General features: G+C 39.0%; 1 pseudogene; it reads left to right on the top strand.

Moving 5' to 3' along the window:
* Positions 1 to 14384, top strand: part of LOC102976920 (pyridoxal kinase-like) — an 18199-nt pseudogene extending 3815 nt beyond the window's left edge.
* Positions 14385 to 22422: the final 8038 nt, after the last annotated feature.

The following is a 22422-nucleotide window of genomic DNA, read 5'->3' as shown; positions in this document are numbered from 1 at the left end:
GGACACTACATAATGATCAAGGGATCAATCCAAGAAGAAGATATAACAATTATAAATATATAAGCACCCAACATAGGAGCAGCACAATACATAAGGCAACTGCTAACAGCTATAAAAGAGGAAATCGACAGTAAAACACTAATAGTGGGGGACTTTAACACCCGACTTACACCAATGGACAGATCATCCACACAGAAAATTAATAAGGAAACACAAGCTTTAAACACAATAAACCAGAGAGATTTAATTGATATATATAGGACATTCCATCTAAAAACAGCAGATTACATCTTCTTCTCAAGTGCGCATGGAACATTCTCCAGGCTAGATCACATCTTGGGTTACCAATCAAGCCTCAGTAAATTTAAGAAAATTGAAATCATATCAAGCATCATTTCTGACCACAAACCTATGATATTAGAAATCAATTACAGGGAAAAAAACGTAAAAAACACAAACACATGGAACCTAAACAATACGTTACTAAATAACCAAGAGATCACTGAAGAAATCTAAGAGGAAGTAAAAAAATACCTAGAGACAAATGACAATGAAAACACGACAATTCAAAACCTATGGGATGTAGCAAGAGCAGTTCTAAGAGGGAAGTTTATAGCTATACAAGCCTACCTAACAAGAAAAACCTCAAATAAACAATCTAAACTTACACCTAAAACAACTAGAGAAAGAAGAACAAACAAAACCCAAAGTTACCAGAAGGAAAGAAATCATAAATTTCAGAGCAGAAATAAATGAAATAGAAACAAAGACAACAATAGCAAACATCAATAAAAGTAAAAGCTGATTCTTTGAGAAGATTAAAAAAAATTGATAAACCATTAGACAGACTCATCAAGAAAAAGAGAGAGAGGACTCAAATCAATAAAATTAGAAATGAAAAAGCAGAGGTTAAAACAGAGGAAATGAAAAAATACCTAGAGACAAATGACAATGAAAACACGACAATTCAAAACCTATGGGATGTAGCAAGAGCAGTTCTAAGAGGGAAGTTTATAGCTATACAAGCCTACCTAACAAGAAAAACCTCAAATAAACAATCTAAACTTACACCTAAAACAACTAGAGAAAGAAGAACAAACAAAACCCAAAGTTACCAGAAGGAAAGAAATCATAAATTTCAGAGCAGAAATAAATGAAATAGAAACAAAGACAACAATAGCAAACATCAATAAAAGTAAAAGCTGATTCTTTGAGAAGATTAAAAAAAATTGATAAACCATTAGACAGACTCATCAAGAAAAAGAGAGAGAGGACTCAAATCAATAAAATTAGAAATGAAAAAGCAGAGGTTAAAACAGACACCACAGAAATACAAAGCATCCTAAGAGACTACTACAAGCAACTCTATGTCAATAAAATGGACAACCTGGAAGAAATGGACAGATTCTTAGAAAGGTATAACCTTCAAAGACTGAACCAGGAAGAAGTAGATAATATGAACAGACCAATCACAAGCCCTGAAATTGAAACTGTGATTAAAAGTCTTCAAACAAACAAAAGTCCAGGACAAGATGGATGCACAGGTGAATTCTATCAAACATTTAGAGAAGAGCTAACACCCATCCTTCTCAAACTCTTCCAAAAAATTGCAGAGGAAGGAACACTCCCAAACTCATTCTATGAGGCCACCATCACCCTGATACAAAAACCAGAGAAAGATACTACAAAAAAAGAAAATTACAGACCAATATCACTGATGAATATAGATGCAAAAATCCTATGAACAGACCAATCACAAGCCCTGAAATTGAAACTGTGATTAAAAGTCTTCAAACAAACAAAAGTCCAGGACAAGATGGATGCACAGGTGAATTCTATCAAACATTTAGAGAAGAGCTAACACCCATCCTTCTCAAACTCTTCCAAAAAATTGCAGAGGAAGGAACACTCCCAAACTCATTCTATGAGGCCACCATCACCCTGATACAAAAACCAGAGAAAGATACTACAAAAAAAGAAAATTACAGACTAATATCACTGATGAATATAGATAAAAATCCTCAACAAAATACTTGCAAACGGAATCCAACAATGCATTAAAAGAATCATACACCATGATCAAGTGGGATTTATCCCAGGGATGCAAGGATTCTTCAATATATGCAAATCAATCAATGTGATACACCATATTAACGTATTGAAGAAGAAAAACCATATGATCATCTCAATAGAAGCAGAAAAAGCTTTTGACAAAATTCAACACCCAATTATGATAAAGACTCTCCAGAAAGTGGTCATAGAGGGAACCTACCTAAACTCTCCAGGAAGTGGGCATAGAGGGAACCTACCTCAACATAATAATGGCCATATATTACAAACCCACAGAAAACATCATTCTCATAGTGAAAAACTGAAACCATTTCCTCTAAGATCAGGAACAAGACAAGGATGTCCACTCTCAAAGAAATTAAGGACACACTCCTATTTACACTGCAACAAAAAGAATAAAATATCTAGGAATAAACCTACCTAGGGAGACAAAAGACCTGTATGCAGAAAACTATAAGACACTGATGAAAGTAATTAAAGATGATACTAACAAACAGATGGAGAGATATACCATGCTCTTGGATTGGAAGAATCAATATTGTGAAAATGACTATACTACCAAAAGAAATCTACAGATTCAATGCAATCCTTATCAAATTACCAATGGCATTTTTTTACAGAACTAGAACAAAAAATCTTAAAATTTGTGTGGAGACACAAAAGACCCTGAATAGCCAAAGCAGTCTTGAGGGGAAAAAAACGGAGCTGGAGGAATTAGACTCCTCTATGACATAAATCACAACAAGATCCTTTTTGATCCACCTCCTAGAGTAATGGAAATAAAAACAAAAAATAAACAAATGGCACCTAATGAAACTTAAAAGCTTTTGCACATCAAAGGAAACCATAAAAATGACTAAAAGGCAACCCTCAGAATGGGATAAAATATTTTCAAATGAATCAACGGACAAAGGATTAATCTCCAAAATATATAAACAGCTCATGTAGCTCAATATTAAAAAAACAAACAACCCAATCCAAAAATGGGCTGAAGACCTAAATAGACATTTCACCAAGGAAGACATACAGATGGCCAAGAGGCACATGAAAAGCTGCTCAACATCACTAATTATTAGAGAAATGCAAATCAAAACTACAATGAGATATCGTCTCACACCTGTCAGAATGGCCATCATCAGAAAATCTACAAACAGCAAATGCTGGAGATGGTGTAGAGACAAGGGAACACTCTTGCACTGTTGGTGGGAATGTAAATTGATACAGCCAAGCCACTCTGGAGAACAGTATGGAGGTTCCTTAAAAAACTAAAAATAGAATTACCATATGACCCAGCAATCCCGCTACTGGGCATAAACCCAGAAGGTTCCTTAAAAAACTAAAAATAGAATTACCATATGACCCAGCAATCCCGCTACTGGGCATATACCCAGAGAAAACCATAATTCAAAAAGACACATACACCCCAAAGTTCATTGCAGCACTATTTACAATAGCCAGGTCATGGAAGCAGCCTAAATGCCCATCGACAGACAAATGGATGAAGAAGATGTGGTACATATATACAATGGAGTATTACTCAGCCATAAAAAAGGAATGAAATTGGGTCATTTGTAGAAACGTGGATGGATCTAGAGCCTGTCATACAGAGTGAAGTAAGTCAGAAAGAGAAAAACAAATATCGTATATTAACACATATATGTGGAACCTAGAAAAATGGTACAGATGAACCGGTTTGCGGGGCAGAAATGGAGAACACAGATGTAGAGAACAAACATATGGACACCAAGGGGGGAAAGCGGCATGGGGGAGGAGTGTGGAGGTGTGATGAATTGGGACATTGGGATGGACATGTATACACTGATGTGTATAAAATTCATGACTAATAAGAACCTGCCGTATAAAAAAATTAATTTAAAAAAATGGACCTAAATATATATATATATATATATATATAAAGAATCCTACTGCCAATGCAAGGGGACATGGGTTCGAGCCCTGGTCCCAGAAGATCCCACATACCGTGGAGCAGCTAAGCCCCTGCTCCACAACTACTGAACCTCCATACCAGATCTATTGAAGGTCGTGCGCCTAGAGCCTCTGCTCCACAACAAGAGAACCTACCACCATGAGAAGACTGTGGACCACACTAAAGAGAAGCCCCTTCTCATTGCAACTAGAGAAAGCCCATGAACAGCAACAAAGTCCCAATGCAGCCAAAAATAAATAAATAAATTTATTTTTTTTTTAAATCCCTCGGCAAGTAGCATAGTAGGGCCAGGTAGTAAACAAATATCCATTGACTAATAATATTTAATGGGGAAAAAAATACATTAATACATAATGTATTATACATTAATCCTTTAGATGGTAGAGGCAGTTTATAAAACAGTGTATATATGAACCTTATTATTGTCAAAAATATTTTTCTGTATATTTTTCTATATAGAGACAGAAAAAAATGACTAAAGAAACTTACATCCAAATATTAACAAGTTTATCATTTCTGGATAGTGGCTTATGGATAAAAATTTGTGTGTTTCTGGGATTTTAATTAATAGACTTCCAAAGTTATATGCACCCCAATGTTCATAGCAGCATTATTTATAATAGCCAAGGTATGGAAGCAACCTAAGTGCCCATCAACAGATGATGGATAAAGAAGATGTGGTGGGCTTCCCTGGTGGCTCAGTGGTTGAGAATCCACCTGCCAATGCAGGGGACACGGGTTCGAGCCCTGGTCTGGGAAGATCCCACATGCCGTGGAGCAACTGGGCCCATGAGCCACAATTACTGAGCCTGCACATCTGGAGCCTGTGCTCCATAACAAGAGAGTCCTCAAGAGTGAGAGGCCCACGCACCGCAATGAAGAGTGGCCCCCGCTTGCCACAACTAGAGAAAGCCCTCACACAGAAACGAAGACCCAACACAGCCATAAATAAATAATTTAAATAAGTAGAAAGATATCAATCTAAAAAAAAAAAGATGTGACATATTTACACAATGGAATACTACTCAACCATAAAAGAAGATTCATTTGCAGCAACATGGATGGACCTGGACAGTATTATGCTAAGTGAAAAAAGTCAGACAGAGAAAGACAAATATACTGTATGTTATCACTTATATGTGGAATCTAAAAAAAAATTTTAATGGATGAATATAACAGACTGACAGATATAGAGAACAAACTAGTGTTTACCAGTGGGGAGAGGGGCAAGATTGGAGTAGGGGATTAAGTACAAACTACTATGTATAAAATAAATAAGTTACAAGAATGTATTATACATCACAAAGAATATAGCCATTATTTTATAATAACTATAAATGGAGTGTAACCTCTAAAAACTGAATCACTATGTTGCACACCTGTAACATTGTAAATCAACTATACTTTAGTAAAAATAAATAAATGAAATTGTAAAGAGACTTCCAAAGACTCAGCAGCTGGCAGGTGTGAGGTGCTGTGTTCTCTCAGTTCCATCCTCCCCACTGCTACCTGATCACCTCAATTGGAAATAGATGAAGGCAACCTTCTCAAACCTAGAATCTCCATCTGTTAATATCCCTGGTGTGGCCACCTGTCTCAAGTTCTCCCAGCTGGGTCCCAAGCAGCTGGACTGAAGGCATCACTTACCAGCGGTACCATAAAATTCCCTCTTATTGCCCTTTGGTGTCTCCTCAGTAAAGGACTCTCAGAGGAGCATAGGAACAGCTTGGTTTTCATTCAGGAACTCTCCCAAAAAGGGGGTGGAAGAACTCAGGTGATCCTCTGAGGAGGAGAGAGGGAGGTTCCCCATGGGGCTCTCCATTCTACATCTTCTACCACTGATGTGCATCTTATAATCGAGAAAAATGCATTTTTAAAAGCGTTATAATGTATGTTGAAAATATACTGAAATAAGTTTTTTGTCTGAGTCCTGCCAAGCTTCACAATGCTGAGAATGATTTTCCTAGCATTTATTTTTTCTCTTTGGGAGTCCTTAAAGTGCAATCATCTTTGAATTGTCTATTCTGAATTCTTTTGTCTATATTTCCTCTCAGTCTCCTGGGATGGTTTTTTTTATCTCTACAATGGAGATAGAACAGCTACAGAAATCTGTAAAAATATTCCTTAAGGTCGTCCCTAATTTCTTTTTGTTTAAGTATTGTCTTTATTTTTTTTAAGTATTGTCCTTAAATATTTCAAAGGGTCTCTGAGGTGGAGTCTCTGAAGGCCAGCACCAATGAGGTGCTGTGGGCGACCGTGACAGCCTTCACCAAGTGACCCTGATCAGAACCAAGTGTCTTCCTTTCTCTCACAGGAGCCAGTCTTCTGTGGATTTCTGGTTTTCTGCCGTTTTCACTTCCCACACTATAATTGACTTTTGTTTTATGAAATGGTGGGTGGCTTTTTCTTTTGTGTATGTATGCAGGATTCTGCTGGCCTTCCTCTTTCTGCCATACTGGCATTCCATTCCTTGTTGCCATCCTCACTGTTGCCTGTTTGGGTTCTGGTGTGTTTTGACTGTCAGAGTACCTCCAGGCTCCTCACATGCACAGCTTTTGTATTACCTCAGGTGGAGTTTTTCCACATATGCATGTACATCTAGCATTCTGCCTGCAATTCAGACAGAAGTCACAAAAAGACCTTTAAGTCACCAGAGGTAAATATCTGTATCTAATAGTACATTTTATACATAGACCTCAGTTTAGATGTATACTTAGCAAAATTATTTTTAAACTGAAATACACAGTAAATAATATAAAGTGCCCCTTGGCTCTTGCTTTCCATGTAAATCTATTGTATTATTACACTTGTTATAATTTTAACTATTAAATCATAAAAGTCTGATTGTTTCACATAACCAGTTTGGGATGAGCTCCCATTCTAGTTATGCTGTATATAGTTTGAATTATATGGATATTGTTCCTTCTTCTGGCCACCCCTGCCCATCTTAGTATTTTGCAAGGTTTAATTAGTTGTACACCTGGTACCCCTTACTTGCTACAGTTATTATAATTTGATGGCAAAATAGACCTCTCATCATTGAAGGAGAGAGAAAACATGTGTGTCTAATTGGTCCCAAGATTTTTTGAGCTGTGCCATTCATGGTACTCTTTGCCTATGCATCTCCTTTCAGGAATTTTTTTTCGGTCTTACTATTTTTATCATTTCTATAGAGAAGAGGCTTGTGACCAGTACTAATCTTGAGTACAGTTTTATCTTTTTCTGTCCACAAGTAAATTAATGTCTGCTCTTAAATAAATATCTACTCACACTTTCTTGGGGGAAAAAAATCAAATGTCAGTACTAGCAAATGTTGCATGTAAATCATTAGCAAGTAAAGACTACAACTCAAATAACTAAGAATTCTGTAACAGAAAGCTCTGCTATGTTTTAATTTTTATATACAATTATGATAATTAGCATATTATAAGAATATAAAACTTTGCTTTCTAAAGTTTATTTTTACTATTTCTTTATCACTGTTTATCGTATCACCATTGGTTTCATAATGTAAATACTATATATTGAACAAATTAAATGTCAAATTTTTTATTACCATAGTTCATGTTACTAGTGGGGCTTTCAGGTGTTTAGAGCTTTTTTTGGTTAACATTCAGTGCAAAAGTTATAGATGCTGTATAATGCTAGAGTTGAATTTTAAGGGATTCCCTAATATGTATACTATCTTTTTATCTGAAGTAATAAATAAACTATGATCTTGAAAGTGCCTGAATCAGAAAAAAAAATATTTCAAAGGGTCAAAACTCAGGAAATTACAGAGTAAATATTTGCCCTTTTTATCATTTAGCACATATTTGTTTGGTGCCTTCTCTGTGACAAGTCCTGGGAAAAAGTGATGAATTAAAATATACACTCTTCTTGCCTTCCAGGAGCTTAGAGTCTAGTGGACTTCAATCTCACTCACCTCAGGAAGTGATGTTCCTTTTCTCTAATCCAGTCATCTGCCTACGCTATATGCTCTGTAAATTTTCCAAAATCAAAGTTTTCCATACACACTAAACAGAGAGAGGCATCGGGGAAAAGGAATTATGACAAAAGGAGAAGTTGCCTCACATATTGTCTTCCTAGTTATTGGTTAACATCTACCTTTACAACAATATTGCAAACTCCATGAGGGCAGAGACCATATCTTCTTATTCATTGCTTTATCTCCAGCACCTAGAACATTGTCTAGCACGGAGGAGGCACTCAACAAATACTGATTGATTTATTGAATGAATGAGTGAATGAATGAACAAACTGAAGAACATTGCTTAACGGGGAATTCCCTGGCAGTCCAGTGGTTAATCCTCGGTGCCTTCACTGCCATGGACCTGGGTTCACTCCCTGGCCAGGAAACTAAGCTCCCACAAGGTGTGCAGTGTGGCCAAAAAATGAAAAAAAAGAATATTGCCTGACAGACGTAGGTGCTCATTTATGGATAGTTAGATGAACAGGTGGTAGAGTAGATGAGTGGATAAGCATATAGATCAGTTAACAGTGATGAGAAGGGTGCGTAGGTCAAAGAGTGGATGGATGGGTGGGTAAACAGATAAATTGTTTATTTGTTGGTGCATATGTGCGTGGGTGATTTAAAAAATGGAAAATTTCAGTATAGTTATCAAGATCCTTGTGATAATGTTCAATTTGTAAAGAGGTTTGAATTTGCTCCAGTCAGGAAGAACTCACAGACACATCACCAGGGTTTGGAGCTACCCAAGGAAGTGGCCTGAACATTCCTAAATCACTCCTCCACCCCCAACCCAGGTCATGAGGCTCCAGCAACACACAAGGGTTCATACCAGGTGCATATCCTTATTTTGCTGCCCTCACCCATTCTCCCTACTGCTGGCAACGGCATCTATTTACCCTTTGAAGAACCGCCCACGCCTCCAAATATGATCTCATGAGTGTGCACATGACATAAGCTGGGCTACTCAGATGTTTGCTCCTTGGAGTTTGAACCTGGAGCAGAAAAACACTGTATTTGTTTCCTAGGGCTGCCATAACAAAGTACCACAAACTGAATGGCTTAAAACAACAGAAATTTTTTGTCTCACAATTCTGGAGGGTAGAATTTTGAAATCAAGTTGTTGACAGGGCCATGCTCTCTCTGAAATCTGTAGGGGAGAATCCATCCTTGCCTCTTCTATCTTCTGGTGTTTGCTGGCAATCCTTGGCATTCCTTGGGTTTTAGATGTGTCACTCCAATCTCTGCCTCCATTGTCAATGACCATCTTCTCCCCACACGTCTCTGTCACTTCTCCTCTAATAAGGGGACCAACCATATTGGATTGGCCACACTACTCCAGTATGACCTCGTCTTAACTTGAGTACATCTGCAAAGACCCTACGTCCCAATAAGATCACATTTGCAGGTATTGGGTGCTAGGACTTCAACATATATTTTGGCGGGATACAATTCAACCCCTAACAGACACAAAGCCTGAAACCATATGGAGCCCATTCGTCTGAAGAAAGAAGACTAAAGGGACTCCCTAGATCCCTGATCTGCCGTGGTTTCTGTGCTTTCCAAAGTCTAATGGGTAGCTTTTCCCTGATTCTGTGAACTATACCTACCTAACCATATCTTTCAATTTTATTTGTTTACCCTTTTAAGGCAGAATTGGTTTATGTTGCCTACAACCAAAATATCCTAACAACTAGACGTAGTCTTCAAAGACAAATGGATTGAGTGTGGTGCACACACACACACACACACACACACACACAATCAGTCATCTCTCCCATCTCCCTTCCCCTTTGACCTCGATGAGTGAGATTGACAAGAAGAGGCCAAGGGTCCCTTTGTCAACTCAAATGAAAACAAAAGACTTTTTACAGTACCTTTTATTTAAGGAAGGTGCCTCTCTCCCTCTGTATTTTAGTTCAAGAAGTTTGAATAGTTCACCAGCTGGATTGTGTGGAATCCTTGTCTAAACTTATCACAAGGATATTGTGAAAACTAAGTAGGGGGAAGAGGTTTGATAGCAAAACATGACCTACGAAGTGTTATGCAATAGTGAAGGTCATATCTTTAATCGATGAGTATAGAGAGTAAACTTAAGATCCAGAAGACCCCTGTTAATAGTCAATCTCTTGTCCTGCTTTATTTTCCTTGTAAACACTTTTATTACGTTAAATTGTTTTATTTGTATTTATTTATTTACTCACCTATAGTCGGTCTTCTCCACTAGAAGACAAGTCCCGCAAAGGTGGGGCTTGGTTTCACTGGCTGCAGTCTCCACAGTGCCCAAAGGAGTGAGTGAGTGAACAAATTAATGACTGAAAGAAGCTGCATTGTCAGGACTGAAGACAAATTACTTAACCTGAGGTTTTCGTTATTTGTTAGATTATCACAGGAATTAAGATGAACAAAGACTAGTTATTCACAATGTAGTCTTGAGACCAGTGGCATCAGCATCATCTGGGAGTTTGCTGGAATGCAGGTTCTCAGGCCCCAACCCAGACCCACTGAGTCAGAATTTGCATCTTAACAAGATAGCCAAATGATTCATCTGCACAGTATAGTTTGAGAAGCCTTGAATGTGAAAGGTACATGAAACTGTTCATTTATTAAGGTAAATGAAACTGTAAAATAATAAACACACACATTATCATTATTATATTGTTGCCATATGTCTCTTGCTGTTTCAGTTGAGTGTCAAAGGCAGGTATCCCAAGGGCCTAGTAGAGCACAATATTTAATACAGGACAGTGGTAGTAACAATGCATAATAATCTTAGAGGAGCTCTGATATATTGCTGGAGAGAATATTCTGGCAAAAAAAATTTGCAATCATACCAAAACCCTTTAAATTTTTACATACATGAACAAAAATTTAGCAAGATGTCCAGCATAACCTTAAATTGGGGGGAAATGGAGACAATTCCAAGCAGTAGATTTAATGGTTTAAAATAAATTATGTTTATCCAAACAGTAGAAAGCTTGCAATCACGTTAAGTATTATATAAATATATGCATTATTAGTACAATAACTAAGCAAGACTCATGCAGCATAATTTTTTTTAACTATTTTATTTGTTTCCCATTCTGCCTGTTGATGTGAGAAGGGATATTTATTTTTCCCTCCTTGGATGAAAATCAGGGCAACTTTTATAAAACACCTGGGCCCTCTTAGATCACGCAAAGTGCTCCCAACATCAGTGGTCCTTTTAAAAAAAAATCTCAGTTTGGTAAGACATAGTCCAGTTCCAGGTAAAAATTTAAATGTCAACCTTCATTCAAGGTTAAAATTTCTCCTTCCTCCACCTGTGCTTCCCACAGCCTCACCACCTACAGTGCTGGTTCTTAAAGGATGGGTAGGAATTATACACAAAGAAAGGGTCAGGGAAGGCAGTACAGATGGAAGGGACAGTCTAAACAAAGTGAGAAGCAACAAAAAGCACACATTCCTCGGTGGACTCTAAGGAAACCATCCTGCCAAGATAAAGTCCTCATAAATGGAAATAAACTCCGAGAAGCTGCCAGAAATTCAACCTATCAAAACTAAGTAGAATTGGAAATTTGCATAAGGAATACTGCATGTGTGTGCCAATAGTATTGTGAGCTGTTGAGAGCATTGGTTTGAGAGTTAACCAGGTGTAAGTTCAAATCCCAAGTTTGCCACTTAGTAGCTGGGTGACCTTGAGCAAATTGCTTAAGCTCCCTAAGCTTCAGTTTCCTCATCTGTAAAATGTCCCCTTAGGTTGTGAGGATTAAGTAACGTAATGCATACAAAGAACTAGACACTGTGCCTGGGACACAGATAGCACTCACCAAAAGGCTAAATGTTGCCTTCATGACTCAGGAAACTGCAAGCTTGAACTTACCCTTCCTAGTGGTCAAGGATTGGAAACAACTGCCATTTTCAATTCCTACTGAGAAGTTGAGGTTGCCATTTGCCCCTGCCCCCTTCACAAGAACCATCCTCTTCCCAGAAAAAATGCAAGAGAGGTATTCATTGTGGCCCTGGAAGCTACAGGGCAAGACTCAGTCTCAAACTGGGCTCAGAAAAAGAGAGACATTTCTTTCAAATACTTAGAGAAGACAAATTTTTAGAGACCAGAGAGACTGGAGTCCAGAGAGCCCTTCCAGAAAGCTCTGCCTTTTCTAAAATAATCTCAGGATCTTCTTGAGATGCTGGAGGTCAGGGAAGAGAAACCCAAGAGTGATGGATTACATTTTCCACCAGCCTGGGCGAAGGGGAGAAGAAGTCATGGAAGAAGGAGTGGTTTAAAATATTTTTGAAAAATTATTCATTTTAAATTTGTTAACAAATTAAAATTTATACTTGATTAAAAGCAACAGTCCCATACCTCACTCCTTGCCATCCAGTGTCCTGTTTGCAGATGCAACTATTTCTAATTCTTTTAGCTCTTTCTCCTGGGTGTTAAGTCCATATCTCTATACAGTGGAGCCCAACTACTCGATGTTTCCATATTTGTGAATTTGTCTACTAGCTAAAATTTATTTGTAACTCCAAAATTAATACTCAAGGTACTTTTGTGGTAGACAACAAAAAATTTGAGTAATTTCTAACATGCTTGTGCCCAGGTGAGGTGGAGCAAGGCATTAGTCTGCCTTCTTGTTTCAGCTCTCACACAGATGTCTTCAAAAATAAGAAATAAAAAATCTATAATAGGAAAATAAAAGTTTTATTAGATCCAAATTAAGGACTATGGTCAGGGAGACAGCCTCTCAGATTAATCTGAGGAACTTCTCTGGAGAAGCATGGTTTTCAGCACAGTTGTACATCTTGTCAGAACAAAGAACATCAAAAAAGTCAGGGATACAATCATTTCAAGGTTTCAAAAATAAACAGATCAGCACATACACAGCAAGTCAGTATCTCCTTGACACCTAGAAAGGCAGTCTTATCACTGAAGGAATCACAGGAAGAGAGGCATTTAATCTTTATTGTTAATGTGGACATTCTTTACTTCTAGTCAATGTACTCTTTTCTTTAATGATTAAAGCAGATATACAATGTATGTTCAATAGACCACAAACAGGCTATTTAGGTTAACATAAAATTTAAGTCAAATCATGTATAATCCAGAAACCAGACGTTCCCACACCTCAATATGTGAAAATTTCCTTCCTTTATTTCTCCCTTCTGATTGCAAATCTTTCAATAGAAAGCACTGATGATCAAAATATCTGTCCCTCAATGCCAGTGTAGTTGCTGCCTGCCCTGGGTCCATCATGTCCCTCAGTGTTAGGCTTCCTTTTTTGTTGTTTACACATGTATAGAGATTTGCCTAAGAGGGAGGTGGCCCATCGTTCAAACAGAGTGCCTGCACTGAGCAGGGCTGCAGTGGAGTGGAGACTGAGTGCAGTTGGAGCCAAGTGGAGCACAGCCCCAGCATGCAGCAGAGACACTGACCCTGCCCGGCCCTGCCCCTGAGGCAGACCTGGCAAGGAGGAAGATTGCCAGGTGCTCGCCATTCAGAGCCATGTCATCTATGGCTATGTGGGCAACCGGACGGCCACACTCCCTCTACAGGTTTTGGGGTTCAAGATTGATGTAGTGAACTCTGTCCAGTTTTCAAACCACACAGTCTACTCTCACTGGAATGGCCAAGTGTTGAACTCAGATGAGCTCCACAAGCTGTATGATGGGCCTGGAGCTGAACAACATGAACAAATATGACTATGTGCTCACAGGTTACATGCAAGACAAGTTCTTCCTGGCCATGGTGGTGGACACCAGGAAGGAGATGAAGCAGCAGATCTCCAGGCTCTTGGTCGTGTGCATCCCCGTGATGGGAGACAAGTGGAACAGAGAAGGTTCAATCTACCTCCCTGAGGACCTTCTTCTGGTTTACAGAGAGGAGGTCATGCCAGTTGCAGACATCATAACCCCCAACCAATTTGGAGGCTGAGTTGCTGAGCGGGAGAAAGATCCACAGCCAGGAAGAAGACTTAGCAGTGAATGATGGACATGCTGCACTTAGTGGGCCCTGACACAGTGGTCATCACCAGCTCAGACCTGCCATTCCCGAGGGGCAGTAACTACCTGACCATGCCAGGGAGCCAGAGGACCCGGACCCCTGACAGCACCGTGATGATGCAGAGCATCCGCATGGAGATGTGCAAGGTGTACACAGTCTTCATAGGCACCGGGGACCTCTTCACTGCCATGCTCCTGGCATGGATGCACAAGCAACTCAACAGTCTCAAGGTGGCCTGTGAAAATACCATGTCGGCCATGCACCATGTTCTGCAGCAGACCATCAAGTGTGCAAAAGCCAAGGCTGGGGAATGACTGAAGCCCAGCCCAGCCCAGCTGTAGCACAGGACTGTCCAGAGCAAGAAGGACATCAAGAACCCAGAGACCATCGTCCAGGCCATAGTGCTGTGAGGGCCATGTGAACCCACCTCCTTAATGCCCAGCATTAGGTGTCTCCACTTCCATCCTTGTGAAAAATGTAACGTCTGCCTTAGAGCTGTGACCAAAATTTGACATTTTTTTCATTCACGAGAAAAAAAAAAAAAAAGAAGAAGAGATTTGCCTAGTTATCCACTTGGGTGGTGGGAGGGAGGGGGCGTCTAATCAGACATAGTGAACAAGCACAGATGTATGCTAATGGGGATACATTTTATAGGCTATACATTTTATCAATTATGTTGAATTGTCACATAAACATTGTTACACCCGCTTTTTTAAAATTTTATTTTGTTTATATTTTTATACAGCAGGTTCTTATTAGTCATCAGTTTTATACACATCAGTGTATACATGTCAATCCCAATCGCCCAATTCATCACACCCCCACCCCTGCCGCTTTCCCCCGTTGTGCCCATATGTTTGTTCTCTACATCTGTGTCTCAATTTCTGCCCTGCAAACCAGTTCATCTGTACCATTTTTCTAGGTTCCACATATATGTGTTAACATACGATATTTGTTTTTCTCTTTCTAACTTACTTCACTCTGTATGACAGTCTCAGATGTATGCTAATGGGGATACATTTTATAGGCTATACATTTTATCAATTATGTTGAATTGTCACATAAACATTGTTACACCCGCTTTTTTAAAATTTTATTTTGTTTATATTTTTATACAGCAGGTTCTTATTAGTCATCAGTTTTATACACATCAGTGTATACATGTCAATCCCAATCGCCCAATTCATCACACCCCCACCCCTGCCGCTTTCCCCCGTTGTGCCCATATGTTTGTTCTCTACATCTGTGTCTCAATTTCTGCCCTGCAAACCAGTTCATCTGTACCATTTTTCTAGGTTCCACATATATGTGTTAACATACGATATTTGTTTTTCTCTTTCTAACTTACTTCACTCTGTATGACAGTCTCTAGATCCATCCACGTCTCAACAAATGACCCAATTTCATTCCTTTTTATGGCTGAGTAATATTCCATTGTATATATGTACCACATCTTCTTTATCCATTCGTCTGTCAATGGGCATTTAGGTTGCTTCCATTACCTGGCTATGTTACACCTGCTTTTAACAGTAGGCTTAAAGCAAGTAGTGATATATGTCCTGAGTAGCTTCATAGCCAGGAAAAGAATAATAATACATACTATGACACTGATAACCATTTGTAAGCAAAACGGGAAAAAAATGTCTGATCTTGTAGCCATTTCACCCTTTGGGGAAATTGTGTGTGTGTGTGCCTCTACTTCTCCACAGTTGTTGATATAAGTGCAGCAAGTAGTGGGAGCAATAACATAAATGCTTCCTTGTTTAACCAACAAAAATATGAGGCAATTCTGTTATCTAATATTATATGGGCTAAGGAATTTAGGGATGTCTGTTATGCTGCAATGCTTTTTTGCAGTTTCCTCAACTATTTGACCAATGGTGGGTGATAGATTTCTAATCATATCTCTGTTTACACATACTCCTGCATTAGGAACCAAGATTGCCAAAAGATTTTGTCATGAGGTATCTTGGTATCTTGCTAACATGGATCTCTTGACTCTGTAATGAAGAGAGAAAGGAGGTTCATCTACTTACTTATGTATAGACAATGGAGTAACATATTATCCTAGTAAAAATAAACCTTCTATTTGCCAGCTAGTAAGACTATGTGCCCATCTTTAGGAAGGTGGATCAATTCCAATACCACATGAAGACAAAACATGGGGGAGCACAAGTGATCCCTCCTAGAGTGCTCTCATTGATAGCTTCATCAGTTGGAAGTTTTGTTAATGTGGTATTAAACCATGCGTCATTTCTCTTGTAGGCTTTCCAAAAGCTATCTGTACGGTATTTGATGTAAGGGAGTTGCTGGCATAGTTTTCTTGTGTTTTTCTCTTTAAGACATTTGTTAATTAAGTAAGGAACAGAGTGAGGTGTCCTAGGGTAAACTGTGTCAGGTCTCTAAGGATCATGGATAGTATCAGACAAAGGATAGACAAATTAATATGTTAAAGAATTTGAACCTGAAAGGTTAGGCCAGAGGAAGGTCAGTCAAGGTGGGTGGTAATGTTAGAAACATCTGAAAAGTCATGATATAGGTGTTAGGAGGGGCCAAATTGGTCTTATACTGATGGAGGAATTTGATGACAAATCCAACAGTCAGTTAGATTGCCCCCAGGAGCTATACTCTGTGACAACTTTACTAAAGAATTTTCTTTCCATTTTGAACATTGCAGCAAAAGTATATCTAGAAGTAAAACAATAACTTTCAATTTTGATAGGGAGATGAGTATTTGGTAAACAGTACAATTGAATTAATAGGATGAGTCTTACAGGCCCAGTCCAGATTCTTGGGTCAGGTGTCTACCATTGCTGTCATCTTTTTTTCCTGGTGTGGATGTCATCTGAGGTCATAAGTCCTTTCTATAGAACAGTCAGGTGCAAAGGCTTTCTTAAGTCAGAAATATGAATTCAAGAGTCAATTCCCATAAGTTTCACTGTACATGAGCTACTTAAGAATACCTGATAAGGATCCTTTCATCTAAGTTGGAGAGTACTTTATATGATGTCTTTTCCAGTAAGCATGATCTCCTGGATGCAGGTCATGTGGCATTTGATCTTCATCCAAAGATAGATTACTGTGATCAGCTTCAGAAGCAAGCTTAGAATATCCTTTCAATAATTCAATAAGCTTTACAATAATGTAACATAGCAACAAAGAGACATCTTGGATGGAGGTAGTAAATAGAAAACCTCGGTATATACAAAACTTGAATATCCACTGATATATTATGGAAAAATGATTTTTCTCTCAAAATTATCTTCATTTTTCACCAAATATAGTCAAATTAAGACTGATTTACTTGCAAAAATAAGTCTGATTTCAATAAACTTGGCCTGATTATTTACATAAGCGGAATCGATCGTATAGGTTCTTTTATTTATTTATTTATTTATTTATTTATTTTTGCAGTACACGGGTCTCTCACTGTTGTGGCCTCTCCCGTTGTGGAGCACAGGCTCCAGACGCGCAGGCTCAGCGGCAATGGCTCACGGGCCTAGCCACTCCACAGCATGTGGGATCTTCCCAGACCGGGGCACCAACCCATGTCCCCTGCATCGGCAGGCGGACTCTCAACCACTGCACCACCAGGGAAGCCCTAGGTTCTTTTAAATTTAGCTTTGCTGGAACTTTTCAAGAGGAATCTCAAATTGAACTTTTAAGAGTCCTCTCAAGAACAGGAAAGCCATGCCAAGAACTTGCCATCAGATTCTGCCTGCAATACCGAAAGATTTAGGTGTATACATTTCTTCTTAAAGTCTAAAATATCTTGAGGTTCCTGCACCTGCCAGGAAGTGGCCTTTCTTATTCATCTGGAAATGCTTCTGGGAACCTAAGAGTTTCCAATTTCTGGAGGGATCAAGTAGAGAGGAAAAATAAATGCTTCAATCTGCTTATAAAGATATAATTTACAAAATTGCTGTAAGTTATAATTAGCTTAAGAGGAAAGGTTCCGTTATGTCTGGAAGAAAAAAAATTAAAAGCCAGTAATATTTCAGACAAAAAGTCATAAAAATTGTATTTACCAGTTCATTCAGTCCCATGTAATTAATTTTTGTTCTGCTCAAGTCCAGTTTTTCCATTAGTTTTATTGACCTTGCCTGATGATTGAAGGTGACAGTGACAGTGATAATTTCAAGAAATTTGCAAGGTTTTTTTTTAAGACTCATATGATTTGCCCAATGAAGTGAGTGTCTTGATCACTGGGGATTGTGGAAGATATTCTCCAAGTGGAAAACACATTTTCTAACAGTTTCTTTACCATTGTGACATCATCAGCCTTGCAGAAAGAGAAGGCTTTAACCCATCACATGAAAAATGGGGTTCGTCAGAGAGCTGGGAAGAATCCAGTAGCCATCTTGGGTTTCCCATAGCCCTGACTGTTTAATTCACAGCTATTGCTTACCCACCTTAATATCTCTCATTTAGGAACAGACTGTTGCCATGTTACAAGGACATCAGGATGGCAACATCCTGACAATGAGGGGTCAATTTTCTTGCAGAAGCGAAATGGATTTTATCTATACAGATTCTGTTGCTGTTGCCTTTGCATGAAAGTCATCTAGGGCATTCTCCTGATACTTGGGTTCAGTCCCTTTAGCATAAACCTCAATTTTGATGACAACATAACATTTTATGTCAGGACATATAAGACTTCCAGGAATTTCACATAATTTCTGGAACTCATAATATACACTTATGTAGATATAACATGAAGAAGACTTAACATTACCTTTTATTTGACAATGCTTCCCACATAATTTAACATACTGAATAAGCCTAATTAGTTTAATATCTCTCTTTGAGATGCTTTGGGACAAAATTCACTTTCTTTTCCCTTAACAAAATGCATTTCCATTCTTCATACTTTCTTTTACTGAAAACACACATCTTATTTTCATTGTACACTGAAATATTTCCCTTATTATTTCTAATACCTTTAATTACATATATATTATCAATTTTAACCTTTTAAAAAACCTTAATCTCTGGCAAAAACTAAGAAGCAAGCAATTGTGAACTGTTTGTCATATCAGCATTTCCTGATTGGCAAACTTGTGAACATATTCCATAATCTCTAAAAACATACATTTTCTCATAACCTAATTTCTTCCCTCAATGGGGTACAAGACGTGTGTCCAACAAACCCAAGCATCTTTAGCTTTTCTCTAATAAGGAGACAAAAGTAGGTAAATTTAGACTTTCTTAGCAATTAATGTTTTAGTATTTTACCTTAATTGGAAGTGATCTGTATATTCAATGAACTCCTATCATTTAACTTAATCTAGGAAAATTCTAAAGTTTCAAGTCTGGAGAAACTATTTTTAGGTAGACATACCACAAAACAATCATTCTTAAAGAGTTCACTTGAAAACTTTTATCCCATTTATCTCCATTTATTACTTACAAAAATATCTTACCAAGTTAATTTTCTTGTTGATGAATTTTGTAACAGATAATATGAACTTATTGACTTTTAGCAAACCTAGGTAAAATAAAAGTATTATTATTATTATTATTTTTTTTTTTTTCCGCGGCATGTGGGATCCTCCCGGACCGGGACACGAACCCATGTCCCCTGCATTGGCAGGCGGACTCTCAACCACTGCGCCACCAGGGAAGCCCAAAAGTATTATATTTAATGTTTATGACTCTAAAGACATGTCTGTATTAATCAAACCAAAAACTTAAACTTGTTTTCATTCATTAAAGATTAATCCTATAACTGATTCACTTTGTTGTAAAGCAGAAACTAACACACCATTGTAAAACAATTATACTCCAATAAAGATGTTAAAAAAAAAGATTAATCCTAGATCACATGATCTTTTAAAGATTTGGGGATAGTTTTTTGTTATATTTAGAAATATTTGATTTGGGGGTGGAGTTAAGATGGTGGAGTAAGAGGATGTGGAGTTTGTGTCTCCTCACAAGTACAACAAGAATGCATCAGAGCAATTCTCACAGAGCACCTACTGAGCATGAATGAGGAACCTCAGACACCTAAGGGTATGGGAGGAATCCCTGCACAACTGGGTAGGATGTGAGAGGGAAGGAGGGGGTGAAGAAAAGTGGAGGCGGGATGGGACCAGCACCCCTGAGGTGGGGCTGGGCGAAAAGAGAGGTTCCCAAACTCAGAGGGGCATACTCACAGAGAGGGGATCAGCAGGGACAGAGAGGGACCTTTGGGGGTTAGGGGGTTTGAAAGGAATGCGGCAGTCAGTCAGCAGAGGGTAGGACAGAGTGGGACCTATGCACATGGTCCATGCCACAGCCCTGCACACCCCAGCCTGAGCTGTGTTCCCTGGTAGGGAGGAGGGCTGGGTGCCAGAGAGTGGAATTTAGAGGGTGGACCCAGGGAGGGGATGGCTGTTGGTGGTGGGGAGGCAGCATGGGACAGCAGAATGGAAGGGCTCCATGGCAAGGAAGATTGGTGGAGAAAACCTGGGCCACCAGGGAAGTGAGGCACCACTGTTGAGTGGAGTGCAATTGGCAAGGCCTCCATTGTGGCACCCTTTCCCACCCGCTGGCCCAACCTCCTCGGGCAGTGGCATGGGTGCACACCTAATTGGGCTCACCCTCCCCTCAAGCCAGGGTCTCCTCCACCTGCTCAGGCCCTGGTGAGCCTTCTAGGGTCCTGGACCTGAGCCCCACACCAGCCAAAGCCTCTGCAGGCCACGTGGGTACTGGACCTGAGCCCTGCCACCACCAAAGCTTCCTCTGGCCATGCAGGTCCCAGTGGACCCAAGCACCGCATACACCACAAAGCCTCCACAGGCTGCGTGGGTCCTGGCGGCCTGCATGTGTCCCCTGACGGGGCCTCCTCTGGCCTAATGGGTCCAGGTGGGCTGAGCACTTCCCACCTTCAAGGCCTCCTCTGGCTTTGCAAGCCCCTGGAGTCACACCCATGGAGGCCTGCACCCTAGCTGGTTTACACAGGCATGTGTGATCTGGGCCAGCTTCAGGAGCAGATGCTGGTTGAAAGGAATACACGCAGAGGTGAGGCTGACACAGCAGGTCCAGAGACCTACCTAGAGGTCTTGGAGGGCCACCTGGGGAGGCAGGGTTGTATGCACTTCACTGTGGGGACAAGGACACTGATAGTGGAGGTACCAGGGAATTTTTTTAATTAATTTATTTATTTTTTTTGCTATTGTGTTTTGTTTTGTTGTTGCTGTTGTTTCATTATTTTTTCTAACATATTTTTAAATTTTCTAATTTTATTTTATTTTTTATTCTTTGTTATTGTTCTGTTCTTTTTTGTTGTCTGTTTTTTGTTGTTGTTTTTTGGTGTTCTTTTGTTTTTTGTTTTCTGTTGGTTTGTTCTTTGGATATTTTTGTGTTGTTTTCTTTCACTGTGTTTTTAATTTTGTTTTGTTTTTATGTTCTTTTATTATTTGTTTTTTTGTTTTTGTCATTTTTGTGTGTTTGTCTTTTGTTCTCTTAGCTTTTCTTTTCATATCTTTTTTATTTTCTTTTATTTTTTGTTTTCTGTTTAGGTTAGTTTTTTTTTTTTTTTAATTCTTTACTTAATTTATTACAATATTGCTTCTGTTGTTTATGTTTTGGTTTTTTGGCCATGGGGCATGTGGGACCCTAGCTCCCCGACCAGAGATTGAACCCACACTCCCTGCATTGGAAGGCAACGTCTCAACCACTGGACCACCAGGGAAGTCCCAGTTTTGTTTTTATTATTGGTTTTGGTTTTGAACTCTCGTTTGTTTGGGTGTCTTCTGGTTTTATGTTTTCCTTATGATTTTTTTTCTTGTTGTTGTTGTTTGCTTGTTGCTTTGCTTTTTGTTTCCTTGGATTTATTTTTCTAATTTGTTTTGGGTTTTATTTGTCTGTTTGTTTTCTTTTCTTTTTTTGTTTGTTTTTTTGTTTGGTTTTGTTTTTATTATTTGTGTTGGGCTTTGTCTGTTTTCTGTTTGTTTTTTACTTGCCATGCCGTGCAACCTGCAGGGTCTTGGTTCCCAGGCCAGGGGTCAGGTCTGAGCCCCTGTGGTGGGAGTGCCAAGTCCAAGCCACTAGACTAAAAGAGAACTTCAGGCACCTGGGAATACAAATTGTTGTGAGTTCTCCCAGAGGTCCTCATCTCAGCACCAAGACCTGACTCCACTCAACAGCCTACAAGCTCCAGTGCAGGAAGCCTCAGGCCGAACTACCAGCAAAACAGGAACACAGCTCCACCCATCAACAAAAATGAGACAATAGAAAAATATGTCACAGATGAAGGAGCAAGGTAAAAATCCACAAGACCAAATAAATGAAGAAGAAATAGGTAATCTACCTAAAAAAAGAATTCAGAGTAATGATAGTTAATATGATCCAAAATCTCAGAAATAGAATGGAGGCACAGATCGAGAAAATACAAGAAATGTTTAACAAGGACCTAGAAGAACTAAAGAACAAACAGTGATGAACAACACAATAAGTGAAATGAAA

Source organism: Physeter macrocephalus, chromosome 14 (genome assembly GCF_002837175.3).
Source record: "Physeter macrocephalus isolate SW-GA chromosome 14, ASM283717v5, whole genome shotgun sequence".
Taxonomy (NCBI): Eukaryota; Metazoa; Chordata; class Mammalia; order Artiodactyla; family Physeteridae; genus Physeter; species Physeter macrocephalus.
This window is presented reverse-complemented; position numbering and strand designations above follow the sequence as displayed.